This window comes from Gracilinanus agilis, chromosome 6, assembly GCF_016433145.1.
Source record: "Gracilinanus agilis isolate LMUSP501 chromosome 6, AgileGrace, whole genome shotgun sequence".
Classification (NCBI taxonomy): Eukaryota; Metazoa; Chordata; class Mammalia; order Didelphimorphia; family Didelphidae; genus Gracilinanus; species Gracilinanus agilis.
In genome coordinates, this window is record NC_058135.1 from 3707876 (window position 1) to 3724847 (window position 16972).

Sequence of the window (16972 nt, forward strand, 5' to 3'; positions counted from 1 at the left end):
CATCACAGACAGACAAGAGATGTCCCTTTTAACTGAGAAACACATCCTTCATCTAATCTAGGGTGATAGGAGTGAATATCAATTCAATCCTTATAGGGAAGCCATTGGCTAATATCCCTCAAAGTAATTTGCAGGCTACAGAGCTGATCTGTGAGGGGTTCCAACTACCTCTCCTCACCCATCCCCCACAGCAGCAGGCTTGTTTATTACAAATGAAATATATTTTGTGTCTTCTCAATTTTTTTCCTCATTACCCTGTAATAGTTATCCTGGTGAAGAAGTGAACATTAACAACTATCAACATATAGATATCAACACTCTCATCTATATCCAGTGTTTTAAGAAAGTTATCTATACACAGATGAAGGAGGTTGTCAATGAAGGTTCCAGTAAGAATCAAGCAGGCAGTGATTTTTACTTAATTAGACTTCACCATCTAAATGGCCAGTGGGGAGCAATCATATTCAAGGGAACTTGTTCCAATTCACTGGAAATTGCTTACCCAAGACACATTTTTTATCCAGACAACCATCACCAAATCCATCACCAAATGAATAGCATTACAAAAGACACATCAGTAAGTCATCAGCAAATCCAGTTTCTTTTATTGACTCAATCTCATTGCATTTAAAAACCTCATGAGTTAATGGGAGCCCCAGGTCCCCAAGACAAGACCCCATGCACTAACTGCCCCTCCCGCAACAACCCCCAAAGCCCCAAGAATCCATACAATTCAAGTCAACAGCTTCTGAAAGGAGGAATCCCCTCCTTGAGTCAACGGGCTCTCCTGACTCCTGCTCTCTCTCTCTCTCTCTCTCTCTCTCTCTCTCTCTCTCTCTCTCTCTCTTAAATGGGGACTACCCATTCCTCAACTCCCTTTCAGTTCTCTTTGGTGCTTTTTCTTCACTCATTGAAATGGAAGCTATTTAAGGACAGGAGCTACATCTTTTTTTGTCTACCTTTGCATCCTCAGTACTTGTATAGTGTCTGGCACAGAAAAAAGGTCTAGTAAATTCTTACTGCCTGCCAGCCTTCACGAATAATATTCAATGATGGATCACCTCTTTGTCATTTCAGAACTGACTGAAAAGTAGAAATTATATTATTTAATTTTCTTATTTTTGGTTGATTATGTAAAAAAAATTGAGAATGAAATGTACAGAACAAAGAAAATGATTAATCCAATAAAGGAAAAAAAGAAACATAAGAACTCTGTTCAAACCCAAATGACCAATTTTGATTACAGAGGATCAATAATAATGTCCTCCTCACCACCTGACAAAAAAGTGATGGTCTCAGGTTACAGAATGAGCATTTTATGAAATGGGCAAGGCATAGATTTGTTCCACTTGGCTATGCTTATTATGATTCAGGAGGACTTTCTTTGTTGGAGGGGAAAAGGAGGATAGAGGTGGTTATGTGAAAAAAAAATAGAAGAGGTGAGAAGTGTCAATAAAACACTTGAAAATGCATTCAGAAGAAAATAATCTAAGGAAGTTCAAAGGAAGATATAGGCAATCTGGACAGTGTTACAAAAAATATGCTAAATATTAAGGGAGATTTATATAAAAGAAACTCAGAGTTTCATTCACCATTTCTTTATGGAAGTATTTCCATAAAGATGTTTATCAAGTTCACAATGACTAAGTATGAGGACTTACAGGGGGCATTATCTCCAGAAAATACTGCCAGTTAGGCATGGCTAGATGTGACTGAGTTTATAGATCTGTAGGGTAAGGTGACCCATAGACAAATAGTATTTTCCATGACTTCTGTTTTAAGTTCTTATTATTCCCTCTGATCTTTAAACACAACTTTTCCACTAAAGAAAAAAAAACAGAAGAAAACACATTTGACTAAGCAGCTCAAACTGCTGCCTCAGATGCTCTTTTTCAGCAAGAGATTTCCCCTAATCAGATTGCTTGAAAGATATAACAACAAAAATCACCCTCTTCAAAGCTGGAGAATTTTCCCTGCTACCAGGTGTGCACAAGGAGAATCCTAATTGTTGATGAGATACTACACACTTGCCTGAAGGAGTGGGATTTGAGAGCTCTCAAGATTTTGAAGGGTTAAGACAGACATTTTTCTTCAAGAGAGACATCATTATTTAGAGAGTTATTATGATTAAAGTAGTTGTAAATGATGCTGTTGAAAGAAGCAAAAACAATAAATACATGCAGTGAGCAGCTTCTAAAAAAATGTGTGTGTGTTGTTGTGTATGGCTTTCTATGATGTGTGTGTGTGTGTATCTTTCTGAGTGTGTATACATATATTTCTTATTCCTTCAGGGATGCTGACTTTTTCTGTCATTCTGGGATGGACAAAGTCATTTTAACTTCTCAATCAATTTCTCAATCATTATTCAGACTAGTGCAAAATTTTGACTTTTCCTGGATTAGGTAGATACCTACATTCAGGAATCCATTTTGGCAAGAAGTCTCTGACACAGGCTAGGATAACCAAGGCAGCTCACTTAATTCCTTCTTTGAAAAGGGGATGATGAGAGAGAGAGACTATGGTACTTAGCTCACAGGGTTACTGTTTGGACTGTACATAAAGCAGCTTGGAAATTTTAAATAAATATCAACTAATTTTTTACCTGTCATTTCAAGCTACACTCAAGCATCTACCAAGAAGCCTTCCTTTATAAAAAAAGAAGAGCAGGTAAACAAAAGCAATTGATCACACACAAAAACCACACACACACACACACACACATATATGTATATGTATATATATATATGTATATACATGCATCTCTATGTCTAGGTGTATCTGTATATATGTACATATATCATATGCACATTTGTATATCTCTATGCATATGCATGTTTGTGCATGTACCCACATATAAACAGCTATAGGATAACCTATTTTCAATATACACCTATGTACACAACTTGGTTGTCCTTGATTCTCAAAGAGAACCAAAATGACATCACTAACAATGCCTTTGACTCTCTCATAAATTGGATTTAAATGAGGCTGAGTTACACAAAGTCATTAGCCTCGCTCTCTCTTCCAGAATTATCAAAGTCCAGTGGCAAGAAAAAAATCAAGATGGCTGGTGATGGCTTGGGATGCAGTGGATGATGCTGGCTTCTTCAATATATAACTAGGCTCTAGGTGCTACAATCACCCTCATGGTCTTTGGAACATATTATTTTCATACACCCCTTCCACTGGGAGAAGTCTCCACATGCTTAAAGTAGACATACCCCTAACTCAGCAGTGGGTTTGAGGGTTGTCACTTTAACCTATCTGCCAAGATGGTTTACTGGGCATATTAAATAAATGAATAATTAAAGTATATGTACATATAAATAGATGGCTATCTATAGTCTATATTCACACATATATATTCACATTTGTATACATTTCATATGATACCTACATGTATATGTATGATATATGTTGTATGAATGTATATATTGAATTCTGCTCTCCTATAATTCCATACTTCTCCAAGAAAGAGAGAATATATTTTATCATCAGTAATGATTGCTAAAAATTAGAAACAAAAAAAAGTAGTCAAGAGAAATTTCCCTTCATGAATCTCAGTAGCAAGAAGGTTTACGACCTAGTTATCATCTTCAGCTAGACATCTCTCACATCCCAAATAGCTAATCTATTGCCAAGGCCTGGCGATTTTATCTTCATGGCATCTCTTGCATATACTGCCTTCTGTCCTCTAACATTGGAGTCACCGAGCCACTGGCCCTCATCACCTCACACTGGATGATTTCAGTAGCCTGCTGGCAGGTCTGTTTGCCATAAGTTTTCCCACTTTAATCAATCCTCCATTCAGCTGTCAAATTAATCTTCCTAAAGTATAGATCTGACCATCTGACCATATCACACTCCCTCCTCCAATCAATAAACTCCAGTTCTTACCCTATTACCTTCAGAATCAAATATAAAATCATTTTTTAGCATTCAAAATCTTTTGTAACCTGATCCTTCCATACCTTTTCAGCCTTCCAGTTTTTCCAACACTTTCATATATTTTAGATTCTAACAACATGGGTCTCTTTGCCATTCCTTGGCAAATTCTGTCTCAGATTCTGGGCATTTTTTCACACTGTCCTCCATGCCTCCATACTCTGCTTCTTCCTCATCTCCATATCCCAGCATCTCTGCTTTCCTTCAGGCCTCCAGTTAGAATCCTTAATTCTGCAAATTGCCTCTCCTGATGCCTCCTAATCCATAAATTTGGTGCCATGTTTCTGTTAATTATATCAAGCTTATCCTGTCTATTTCTTGTTTGAGCATAGTTGTTTGAATGTTGTCCCTCTAATTTGAGGGTGAGCTGCTCCAGAGAATGAGTTCTCTTTTGCCTTTATTTGCATTTCAAGTTTTTAGCAGAGTGCCTGGTAAATAGAAGACACTTGCTTATGTAAGCACCTACTTTAAGTGCTTATTGGCTGACAAACTGTTAGCAGAAAACATTTACACTGAAATCATTCCTAGATAAATTAAGCCTATTTGGACATAACCTCCAGTCAAGCCTCCTCTTTACTATACTGGGAGTGCTCAGTTTTGGCTGAGTCTTCTTCCAGAGCTGGCAGATCTTGGGCATTTTTATACTGATCCTAGATATCAGACTTGTGATCTCCATTATTTGCTTGTTTATCCATTTGTCTATCTATTAATATATTTGTTTTGTAAGTTAAGTTTTGCAAGGATTTGCAAGAAGCCATGTCTTTGGGCAGGGTTTCCAATTGGACACGTGGAATCTTGGGAAGTTTCAGATGCCAGGTAAAGGCATGAGACCAATCATCAGTTGGGCTGTGCCCTATATAAGGGAGAGAGAAACTGGACCCACTAATTCATTCTGGAGCCAGGGATCCAAGGTGGTTGGGGTCAAAACTTTCTCTCCACAATTTATTGGTTTAGCCAAGTATAAATCAGCATACCTGAAAGTTACAGAATCACTGCTGAGCTTTAGGGTCAATTAACAGTACTCAACAAATTGCTACAGAAGATTTATCCATCTATTTATCTTCATCAAGCTGCTAATTCATCTATAAGCAGGCCAAGTCAACCAGTGGACTTGACTGGCTCAACTCAGCTATTGTGAAGCTATTAAATTGTATACTTTGAGCTAAGATTAGATTTCATTTAGGGATTCCTAAAACCCTCTTCCCTTCTCTCAGTTTCCCTTGTTGTTTGATTACCTCAAGTAAAACCTTTGTTTATAAAACTCAAACCAGTTACTGACCTTTGTTGGTTGGTCTGGCAACAAGGCAGCTTCAAAGGAGTTTTAGGGAATTTTAGGGAAAGAGTGGGATCCAGCTTTACTCTCTGAGGCTGAAATTAAGTACAATCATCAATATTAATAGTCAGATGTGTTACTGATCATCATTGATATTCTAATAATATTGATTTAGTTAACATCAGTTAAACATCAATTGATACCAGGAGGCTAGTCTTCCAGAAGAACTATATTATGATTGGTTGAGGGGATTCTATAGGAAGTTTAGTTGTATTATCTGACTTCCTATTTATACCAAGGGAAGGTTTAAAACTCCTCTACCATCTAGGGCTTTTTGCTTTACTCTTCTTAATAAATTACATCATTTCTTTCAAGTCCCTCAATGATCATAACAGCCTGTATATTCATTCATTCATTTATTTGTTCATGTGTTAGTGCAGTATTGTATACACAGGAACAAAATTCTTAAAAAATAAGTTAAGATTCTGTTCGTATAGGCTGTCTCTTGACCCATTTTCATTCCTGTGCATCATAGCCCAGATTTCATTTAAAGGACACCTGAGACTTCACATCCTTCAACACAGGGATTGGCAACCTTTTTGGCCATGAGAGCCATAAATGCCACATTTTTTAAAATGTAATTTCATGAGAACCATACAGTGCTCACAGTGCACGCTCCTATAACAGCGCCTAAAAAAATTGACTTCATGGCTCCTGCAGAAAGAGCCATATCTGGCCTTCAAAAGAGCCAGATATGGCTTGAGAGCCATACATTGCCGACCCCTGCTTCAACATCTTTCCTTTTGTGGCTCTGTGTGTTTCTCCCTATCTTTCTGGAAATTCTTGTTACTTGGAATATAATTACTTTGTGTATGTACTTCCTCCTCCTCCCCCAACCTACTATTAAAGGTAAGCTCCTTGAGGGCAAGAACTTCTTTATTTTGTCTTTGAATTCTAAAGTGCTTTGTGTTAATACCTGTTGATCAAAGTGAAAGTGTTGAATTTTTGCCATTTTAGTCTATAATATCAATTGTAAATGTTAGAGCTAAATTAATTTATCTCTCTGATCTCCCTTTCTGTAGAAAGCTGCATTCAAAGACAAACCAAAAGTTCAAGTGAGTCACTGCGTCCAAGTCATTGAGAAGTAATATGGTTCAGTGAAAGGTACACTCTAGGTTTAGTGTCAAAGGACCTCAGTTTAAATCATGACCCCAAATCCAAAGAGAGTACTAATGAACAAATTGATTAATTTCTCAGGGATTGCTTCAGCTTTCTGATCTTTAAAATGGGATTGTTGGTCTTGACCTCTGACAGACTTTCTAGCTATAGACTTAATGTTATACCTTTATGGTAACATATAGCCTTTTTATAAAGAGAAGAATGGAGAGTCAAATTTTTTAGGTATGTAACTTCTTGCAATATTAATTAAAGATAAAAACTTAACAGAGAATAGGTTCACAGGCATCAAACAAAGTGGAGATTCGATCATTCCTTTCAATTCGACAAGTATTTAATAAGGAACTATTAGGTGTACAACATTGTGCTAAACACTAGAGAATCAAAAAATAATTTCAAAAACAGTGTCAACACTCGAGGATATTGACAAGCATTGCAGGAAATTTAGTACACCACATGGAATTTCAGGAATTTGCCATCCTTGAATATGGAGAATAATTTCCCAACAACATTTCTCCCCTTTTCTTATCAAAAGAATAACATGATGATATGTGAGGATGAGATTAAATAGCATTGTTTTTACAGCAGGCCTATACTTCACTATGGGACCCTATTTTGAAATGTAGTCTGGCTTATTTAATAGAAATAGATCAAGGGACAGCCTTCCATTGCTTATAAAAGGCAATAGCAAGCATAACTCATTTACTCTGTCTGGGAGTCAAAATGTATTATCTGTAATAAAGTAGATTGATTTTTAATCTTCAAATTATATTTTAATCCTTTCCTGAGGCCAGGAAGAATCAATGCTATTGACTCTCTTTAATAGTGTTTTATTAAAAAAATAATTGTGTCTTTCCATTTGGAAAAGATATAAAAGAACAGTAGAAATAAAGAGAGATTTTGGAGAGCAAGAAACAGTAGATGAAGCTAAGGATAAAGACTTATTATAAAATTACTTCTCCACCCATTGAAATAATCCTTTAGGCTACCCTCAAACAAATAACAACCCTGGACAATTTATGCTAATAAAGATTTTTATTTTGGATTTTGAAACAACTATTTGGTACATATAGTTATTTCAAAACTTTTACTTTTAGAACTAAAGTCCAATTTCTTTCTCTGGCCATTTGTTTGGGGAAATGAAAGCTGAGAGGCAGAGCACAATATTGATATAAATTTTGTTCTGGTTTTCAGGTTTGGTTTCAAAATATCAAGACAATTTCAAAATTCTCTAAAAAGTTCACGCTTGATTGTTTGTGGTTCAGCTCTATTTTTTGCTAGGATATCAAAAAGAACTGTTGGTTTTCATATCCACAGTTCTGATAGCGGACATCAAAATTAATATTTTATAGGTGTCAGCTGTATAAAGTTGGATCAAATGCTTTACATGTCTTATTCCAACTGAATTCTGATTTTAGAATGCCAGTAAGTTGCTAAATATTTTAACCAGTTTTTATTTTTTTAGATTCTTGTTTGAAGCATGTTACATGAAGAATTAAATTCTTATGAATATTACTTGTGTCCATTGATTCAAATTTATTTCTCTATTTGAGCATTAAACTTGCAGAATCTTTTTTTTTTCCTTTGGTCTACATTTAGGCTTTTACACTTATCAAATCCAAATGACATTTTTGTATCAATTGGAAGATTCCATGAAATGAAAGAGCTATTAATTTTAAAAAATTTCCTTTCTTTTTTTTGCGAACACTGCTATGATAGATATGATAAATATTTCAATATACCAAGAACAAGAAAAATAAATTTATTAAAATAAAACAAAAGCTATGAATATGTTATTATGTAGTTTAAAAAAGATATATAGCTATAATAGTGTAGCAAAAAGAATCATTCTATTTTTGTTTCTTCTGTACATTAATTTTCCTTCCGTGGATTTATTTCATATTTTTATTGCTTTTTGGGGGAGGGATAGCTCCCTACTGTATTCTACCCATGAGTTAAAGTCCTCCCTTTCTGACAAATATAGTCAACCAAAATGAATAAATTTATTGGTCCTCTCTGAGAATGTGTGTGTATAATTTTGAATACCTAGTCCATTAACAAGTGAGTTACAAGATACAAGTAAGAGGTTAATTTATCATGAATCTCCCAAAATCACAATTGGATACTATTTTGAGCAGAATTTTGGAGCATAATAAAGTATCTTTTCTTGCAAATTATTATTATGTATATTGAGTAAATTATTTTCCCAATTCTTATTTCACTATTGTGATAATGAGATTGAAGTTACTTGAGTAAACTAAAGTTACCCTGCCCATTTTTAGATTTAATTACTAAAAATGTAAACACCACCACTTAATTCTCAAGTGGAGGAGGTCTGTAACCCATCTGTGCAAGAGTGGGTGGCAAATCAGAATTGACTAACTGCCCCCTGGGAAGTCCTAAGCAAAGAATTTGTTGTGATTGGACATGTAAACTAGAAGGAATGCACAGGAAGTGAAGCAAAAGAAGCACCTTTAAAACGGAGTTACAACTTCCTGTGAGGCAGTTCTTATTCATTTCTTAGAGCTGGAGTTCTAATTGGAGATGCTGGTTACTGGACCTGAGACCTGAGTCCTTGGTGAGACTGTTCTTAGTTCTCTCCCTTTCAACTGCCACATGGTGAGTGATTAGGACTAACTCCTTCTTGGATTGTTCTGAAGGCACTCTCTTTTGAGAGAGGTTTCCTGACTGAAGCCTTGCCTTATTCATCCCCAGGCCTTTAGCCCTCAGGCCTCTGCTCAAGGCAGAGGATTCTCTGACTGAGGACTAATTAGACCTGCCTGGATTAAGCCAGGGGCCAGAGAAATTTATTTAGTGAGTTAGGTTAGTTATCTCTCTGATTTTCTTACTTTCATTCTCTCTTCTCATTTGTAAATAAACTACCATAAAAGTCATTCTGACTTGAGGTTTTTCATTAGGAATTGAATCAATTCTTTGGTGACCAAAACTTAAATATTCAGTCCAACCAAACCATAATTTTTTTCTCTCTATGCATTTTGTCCCATGCTTTTTGAGTATATCATATTAATGTATTTTGGATCAATAATATCTCATTGTGTATACACACCCATCCACACATATTTGTTCATCCATTTCCCAACTGTAGATCATAATAGTTTGTTTCAAGTTCTTTTCTATAATAACAGAAATAACACCAACACAATATTGTTATAACTAGTTTTGTTTCCATGGTTTCTTTTCTACTCTCCTTAATCACTAGAACTTCATGGGGAAAAATGCTTCAAAAACAGATTTAATCAACTGATGTTTTACCTTAAACTCATTAGAATGGAAAAGATAACAGAACCTGGGCTGGACCTGTGATTAGTTAGGATAGAGACCTCTCTGGTGAGGGAACTTTATCAGTTTGATTTAGCATATTTTCTATAACTCATAGTCTTAGACAATGGCCTATATTATTGAATCATTTAAAGATTATCTATGGCCACAAAGTCAATATGTTGCAAAGAAAAGAACTGAATGCAAATCTTCCTGGATTTGAAGACTTTTCATTATCTACTGCATTACACAGCCTCTTAGAAAAAAAAATGATATAAGAAGAAATGTCAATTTTTGGATAAATGAATGAGGCACATTGATATACTAGAATTTATTCAATTATTTTATGTTAATAAGTACAACCATATATTTTAGAAGCACTGAGGTATAGTGGATAACGAACTTTCCGATGCCAGTCATATCTGTTTCTTATATATACTGACTCTTTAGCCCTGGGCGAGTCACTTAATTTTTCAGTGCTCTATGACCTTGAATTCATGTCATATAGAATCATTCAACCAGCATGAGTGTTTTAAGAAGACTTAATGGGAATGTAACTGCTGTTTTCACATAACTCATAAAGAGATTGAACCCAGAGGATAGAACTAAAAGTATGAAGAGGAAGGTATAAAGATACCAATTAAGGTTTGATGTCAGGAAAGTTTTAGCTTGTCTCTAAAGATTCTGGGTTCTTACTCCTGGGAGGTCTTCAAGCAGTCTGTATGATCAATTGTTGGGTATATTCTTATAATTATTTTAGTGAATGGTTCAGACTAAATTCTCACTAAGGTACATGTCAACTCTAAAATCATTTGTTTATGTTCCTTCTAATTTCCTAAATGATGATATAATTTTTAGAAGTTGCAAGTATCTTCCTAAAAATGAATAGTTTAGACTTATTGATTCTCCTCTGATTCCTCTTTCCTGTTTAAACTTTTTATAATTTTCTTGAGTCTTGTGAAGTAGAGTGCTATGTTCAGCTTTGGCCTTTTCATTAGGAATGCTTGAAAGTCTTCTAGTTCATTGAATACCAATTTTCCTCAAAAGGGATTATATTCAGTTTTGTTGTTATGTGGCTATAATCCTAGCACTTTAGCCTACTGGGATATTATTTCCAAAACTCACCATTGCTTTAATATAGAAATTGCTAAATCTGTTGTTATCTGGACTGTGACTCCATGATATTTTAATTGTTTCTTTCTGGCTATTTGTGGTATATTCTTCATTATCTGAAAATTAGCTATAATATTCCTGGGAGTTTTCATTTGGGGCTCTCTTTTAGGAGATGATCTGGGAAATCTTTTGATTTCTATTTTATCTTCTCTGTCTAGACTGTCAGAGCAATTTTCCTTGATAATTTCAGAAGTCCAATAATTCTTAAATCATCTCTTGTTGATCACTTTTATTGTTTTTAATGAAGTATTTCACATTTTCTTCTATTTTTAAATTTTATTATTTCTTGATGTCTCATAGAGTCATTACTTCCACTTTCCAAATTCTAATCTTTAAGGAATGATTTTATTTAGTGACCTTTTGTACTTTCTTTTCCATTTGGCCAATCCTACTTTTTAATAAGTTTTTTTCTTTAGTGATTTTTTATTCTACATTTTATTCTACGTTTAAAGGAATTTTTCTCCTCAGTAAGTTTTATATTTCTTTTTCCAGTTGGGAAGTTCTGCTTTTTAAGATGTTCTCTTGTGGGGCAGCTGGGTAGCTCGGTGGATTGAGAGCCAGGCCTAGAGATGGGAAGTCCTAGGTTCAAATCCAGCCTCACACACTTTCCAGCTGTCTGACCCTAGGCAAGTCACTTGACCCCCATTGCCTACCCTTATCACTCTTCCACCTATAAGTCAATACACAGAAGTTAAGGGTTTAAAAAATCAAAAACAAAACAAAAACAAAAAAAAAGATGTTCTCTTCAGTGGATTTTTGTGCTTCTTATCATTTGGATTACTATGTTTTTTAAGATTTTATTTTCTTCATTACTTTTTGTACCTCCTTCATCAAGCTGTTAATTACTTTTTCCATAATTTTGTTGTATCAATGATATTCTTTCCCCTTTTTTTCTTCCATCCCCTATTTAAGGTTTTTGAGAAATTCTTTTTGAGCCTGAGACAAATTCAAGTTTTCCTTTCAGGCTTAGGATGTGTCAATTTTGATTTTTTTCATTTTTGGAGTTAATGTTTTTGATAATTCCTCTGATCATAGAAACTTTATATAGTTAGACTATTTTTTAAATTCTTTCTTCATGTTTCTAGCCTATTTCTTGTCTTTAACCTTTATTTGTTAAAGTTGAGCTCTACCCTTGCAGTAGATGTTTCAGGTTTTTTGAACTCCTATGCTTCAGGTTTTTTGTACTGTTATACTCAGTTTCACTTGTGGGTATCTATGCTTTTTCATTTCTCCTGAGATGATATGATCTAAGGAGAGGGGTATTTACTTCTCTCTTTGCCTGATATTTGGTCTGTTAGTGACCACAAGAAGTCACTGTGGCCAGTGTCCTGGCTCCCCTAGTAGAAAACCTAATAGTGATTTTGCTACCTCCAAGTTTATCCATTTTGATAACTTGCTAGTCAAAGTTCCAGACTGTTTTTCAAAACTGATGGATCAGTTCAGATGTGATTTTTCAGTGTCTTCTTGTTCTTTAGCTTTCTTCCTATTAAGTAATTATTCAATTTCTTCTTGCATTTTTATCTAATATAGGTTTAGGAATAAAGTTATTTCATATTATTCCACTGTATTATACTGTAGTATATTGTTCCAGAACTGGGAGCTGAGTTTTCATTGACAAACAGCATCCCTGCTTATTAATAGCAAACTATTTTTCATGATGTTTCTTGTATTCATGGTAGCAGTTACAATCTTTTGGCCAGGGTGCTAAACCAATCACTATTATCAATAGAGGATAGCTGACCGTTATTTCATGGTTCATTCTCAGATGTCACACCTCACATAATGGCTTAAGAACACAGAATCAATTATTCTTGCTCTAACCTTCATGTTGCAAAGTAAATGAAAAGGAGTCTTTAGAAGTTACTTTAGTTGTTATCCTAAATAAACTACTTGGTATAGAAATCTTTTCCAAGAATTACAAAGTCATCTGCTATTAAAATGATGATCAAACGGAAAAAGCTATAATGTATATGGCAGCTAATGTAACAAGTACAATTATATCAGCTAAGTGACAGAGTGCATAATGTATGGATTTGGAGTAAAAAAGATATAAGTTTAAATTCTGGCTCAAATATTTACTAGTTTTGTATCCCTGGGTAAATCACTTAACATCTATCAGCCTCAGTTTTCTCATCTGTAAAATAAAGATGATAATAACAACTAACCAGACCCTAAGATTGTTCAAAGAATCAAATGAGATAGCACATGGAAAATGCTTGGCCAAAAATAAATACTTTCTATTATTACTATCATATTTGTATTATTATTAATCAGATTGCTACTTAATTATAAAGGCCAACAAATTTAGTACTATCTTATTTCTATAAGAATAAAAGATTTTAGGTATATCAATATGATTAACTCTTGTTGGAGGAGGAAGTTTCTTTCTCCAAATCTGGAATAGGAGCTCTGAATCTGGTTAATTAATGAGAGAGATGTTATACTTTAATAATGAATAAAAAAAAACTTCACACATAACTCTAGATTACTCTAGATCTAAGTCATGATTAGAATGAAACTGGAATGAATAAAATCTGTGGAGTAATCTAAAATTTCATATATGAAAGATGATCTTAAAATTTGACAGTATATAGAAAAACAATAAATTTTTAAAAATTATGATATTTGGATCTCATTTATACAATTTCCTATTTGTAGTTTTCTCAAACTATTTTTAATGGCTTGTAAGCATAAATAAGTCAGGACTTATTACACTTGTAAAACACCTTTGTTTTCATTGTTCAAACTATTATTTTTTAAACCTTTGCCTTCTGTCTTAGAATTAATTGGTTCCAAGGCAGAAAAGTTTTTAGGGCTAGGCAACTGGGGTTACTTTCACATCCTGGTAAAATCACCAATCAAAAGCAAACTTATAAACGTTCATTGACAGAGAGATGGAGAGAAAGAGAGAGACAGAGAAAGAGAGAGTCAGAGAGAGAGAGACAGAAGGAGACAGAGACAGAGAGACAGAGAGGGAGGATGGGACAAAAGGAAAGATTAAGTGGGGCCCTCTAATTTCCTTTTCACTAAATCCTTCATTTAACATCTCTAACAGTCCTAGGAATATACGCTTCAGGAACTAGCAAGCACTATATGCAAGAAATCCAGTGTTCTAATCTTTGAGAGGAACGAGGATGATATAGTCTACTGAGTGATGAGTCAGTCTGTACAAGCTAAGCCCTGTACAAACTAAGGAGAAAAAAAATTATGAAACCAGTAACTAACCCTGAACTGGAACAGCAGACAACTCGACCATGCACAGAAGGAACTATTATAGACTTGTCAGGCTTTATGGGGCAATTTAGACATAAACAGCCTGACCATTAGCCAGGTCTGCTTTCTTAATTCTTTTCTTCTTTCTGTTCTAAAGCATCCTTGTGGCTGAAACCTGTACCAGTGGCCCCCGGGACTGAAATACTTTTTCTTCAGCCTTCGAGAGCAGACAATTGTTAACTTAAATATAAACAAAGACAGGACTTAAGGAGTTGGGGATAGCTGTTCTAGGATTCATTGAAATTCATTTGGAATAGACCCAGATTGCTAGATATAATCTGGGTTCAGACCAATATCCAGTCCCCAAAGTAAATTGAAATATGTACAACTTTGTTAGTATCTTTAAATGAATAAAAGAAAAGAAATCTTGGGCTTGAGCAAAGTAAGAGAAATATAAAAACAATTAAAAATTTTAGATAAGTCTTCATCTTTACCACCCTCATCATAGCTAGCATGAAAAATATGTAAGGCTTATAGTACTTAAAGGTTAACAAGATTCTGGGAAGATGATGGCTTAGACAGAGCAAAACTTAAGACCTCTGAACCCTTCCATACTGATATAAAAACAAAGCACTTCAAGAAGAAAGAAAACCAAAATCTTACAAGAAGAAAGATCAGGGAGATCCTACTGCTGGACAGCACAAGAGGTACACCAAGAAAAAGACTTGAATTCTTGAGCTGTTGCTTCTGAGGGTATAGAAGAAGGAGAATCCAGGACTCCTCCTCCACGTGCTATGCTGAGTCTCCAGTGGCTCCTGAAATCTCTTGGTGGGCAAATGCACTAGCCAGGAGAGAGAGCTTTGCTGGCACAGGAATCAAGGAGTTGAACACAGATGGCAGCAAGGTGGCTATAGGAGAAAGGCAGAAAAACACAGTGAAAATGCTCAGAAGATGGCAGCTTAGATGAAGCAAAACTTTAGACCTCAGCACCCTTCCATACTGAGATAAAAACAAAGCATTTCAAGAGTAAAGAAAACCAAATCTAACAACATAACAGAGAAGGGAGACCCTGCTGCTGGACAGCTCAAGAAGTATGCCAAGAAAAAGGGCTGAATTCTTGAATTGTTGGGTTTGAGGGTAAAGAAAAAGGGGAATCCCAGGACCCCTCCCCCACATGCTGTGCGGAGTCTCCAGCTGCTCCTGAAATCTCCCAGCGGGCAAACACACTAGGCCAGAGAGAGGGCCTTGCTGGCACCATTCTTAGGGACTTAAGGAGCTGAACACAATCTGCAGGGAGGTGGCTAGAGGAGAAAGGCAGAGAAACATGGTGAAAACACTCCATCTTGCCTCCCCCCACTTTCTCTTGAGGTTTTAACCCCAGTGCACATCAAGCTCTACAGAGCTCTACCTCCTGGACTGATCCCATCAATTGGATAGATGAGAAGTCTTCAGAGGGCAGAGAAACTCCAACATTCCTCCCCCCATAGACTGCAGAAAAAGTAACTACAAATAAACTTCTGTTGCCAGCTGGGGGAAGAACTTTTATTGAAGCTCATTAAAACAATCAGCTTAACCTAATCAACCAACAGAAAAGAGAAGGCACAGGAGAGAAAGAAGGGAAAAAAAACATGAGTAAATAACAGAAAAAGAAATTACAATTGACAGCTTCTTTCCAGGTAGTGAACAAAGAGCAAATGAAATAGATCAAGGAACTCCATGCAAAACCATAGAACCTTCAGCTAATTAGACACAGGCTTTGGAAGATCTCAAAATTCAATTAACTCAAGAACTTAAAATTCAATTAATTCAAGAAGTCAAAAAAAATCAAGAGAGGCTGAAGACAATTGGAAAAAGTAAATACATTAACTAAAACAAGAAAATAGTGTCTTGAATGCCAAAACTGGCCAACTCTAAAATGAAGCAAAAAATGTGAAAGATGAGCTACAAAGAAAATCAGAACAAAAGGAGAAGGATGACCAAAAATACAGGGATGAAATTCAGTCTTTAAAAATTAGAATTCAACAACTAGAAGCAAATGACTTCACAACGCAGCAAGAATATATAAAACAAAATCAAAAGAATGAAAAATTTGAGGAAAATATGAACCAACTCACTGACAGAACCTCAGATCTGGAGAAGAGATCTTGGAGAGATAATTTAAGAATCATTGATCTACTGGAACATCATGACATGTATCACAGACAAAAGAAAAAAGCTCAGACATCATCCTATAGGAAATTATCCAAGAAAACTGCCCTGACATTCTTGAACAAGAGGGAAAAGTGAAAATTGACAGAATACACAGATCACCTACTACATTTAATCCACAACTGACAACTCCCAGGAATATTATAGCCAAATTCAAAAACTACCAGACGAAGGAAAAAATATTATGAGCTGCTAAGAAGAAGTCATTCAGATACCAAGGAACCACAGTTAGAATAACAAAGGATCTGGCTGCATCTACATTGAAGGACTGGAAGGCATGGAATATAATATTCCAGAGAGCAAGGGAACTAGGTCTACAACCAAGAATCAACTATACAAAAAAACTGATTATATTCTTGCAGGGAAAAGTATGGTCATTTAATAAAACTGAAGACTTCCAAGCATTCATAAAGAAAAAAAAACAGACTTAAACAGAGAATTTGCTGCCAAACACAGGACTCAAGAGAATCACCATAAGGTAATTAAGAGAGAGGTGAAAAAAATAAAAAAAAAACTTTTTTCTTTAAGGGAGCCAATACATTCAATTGATTTGTATCCTTATAAGAAAAGATGATATTGGTAACTCTTAAAAACTGTCATTATCAACAGAGTACCTAGAAGAAGTAATACTTAGAGGGAACAGTGACAAACTGTATTGGATGAAATATATATATATATATATATATATATATATATATATATATA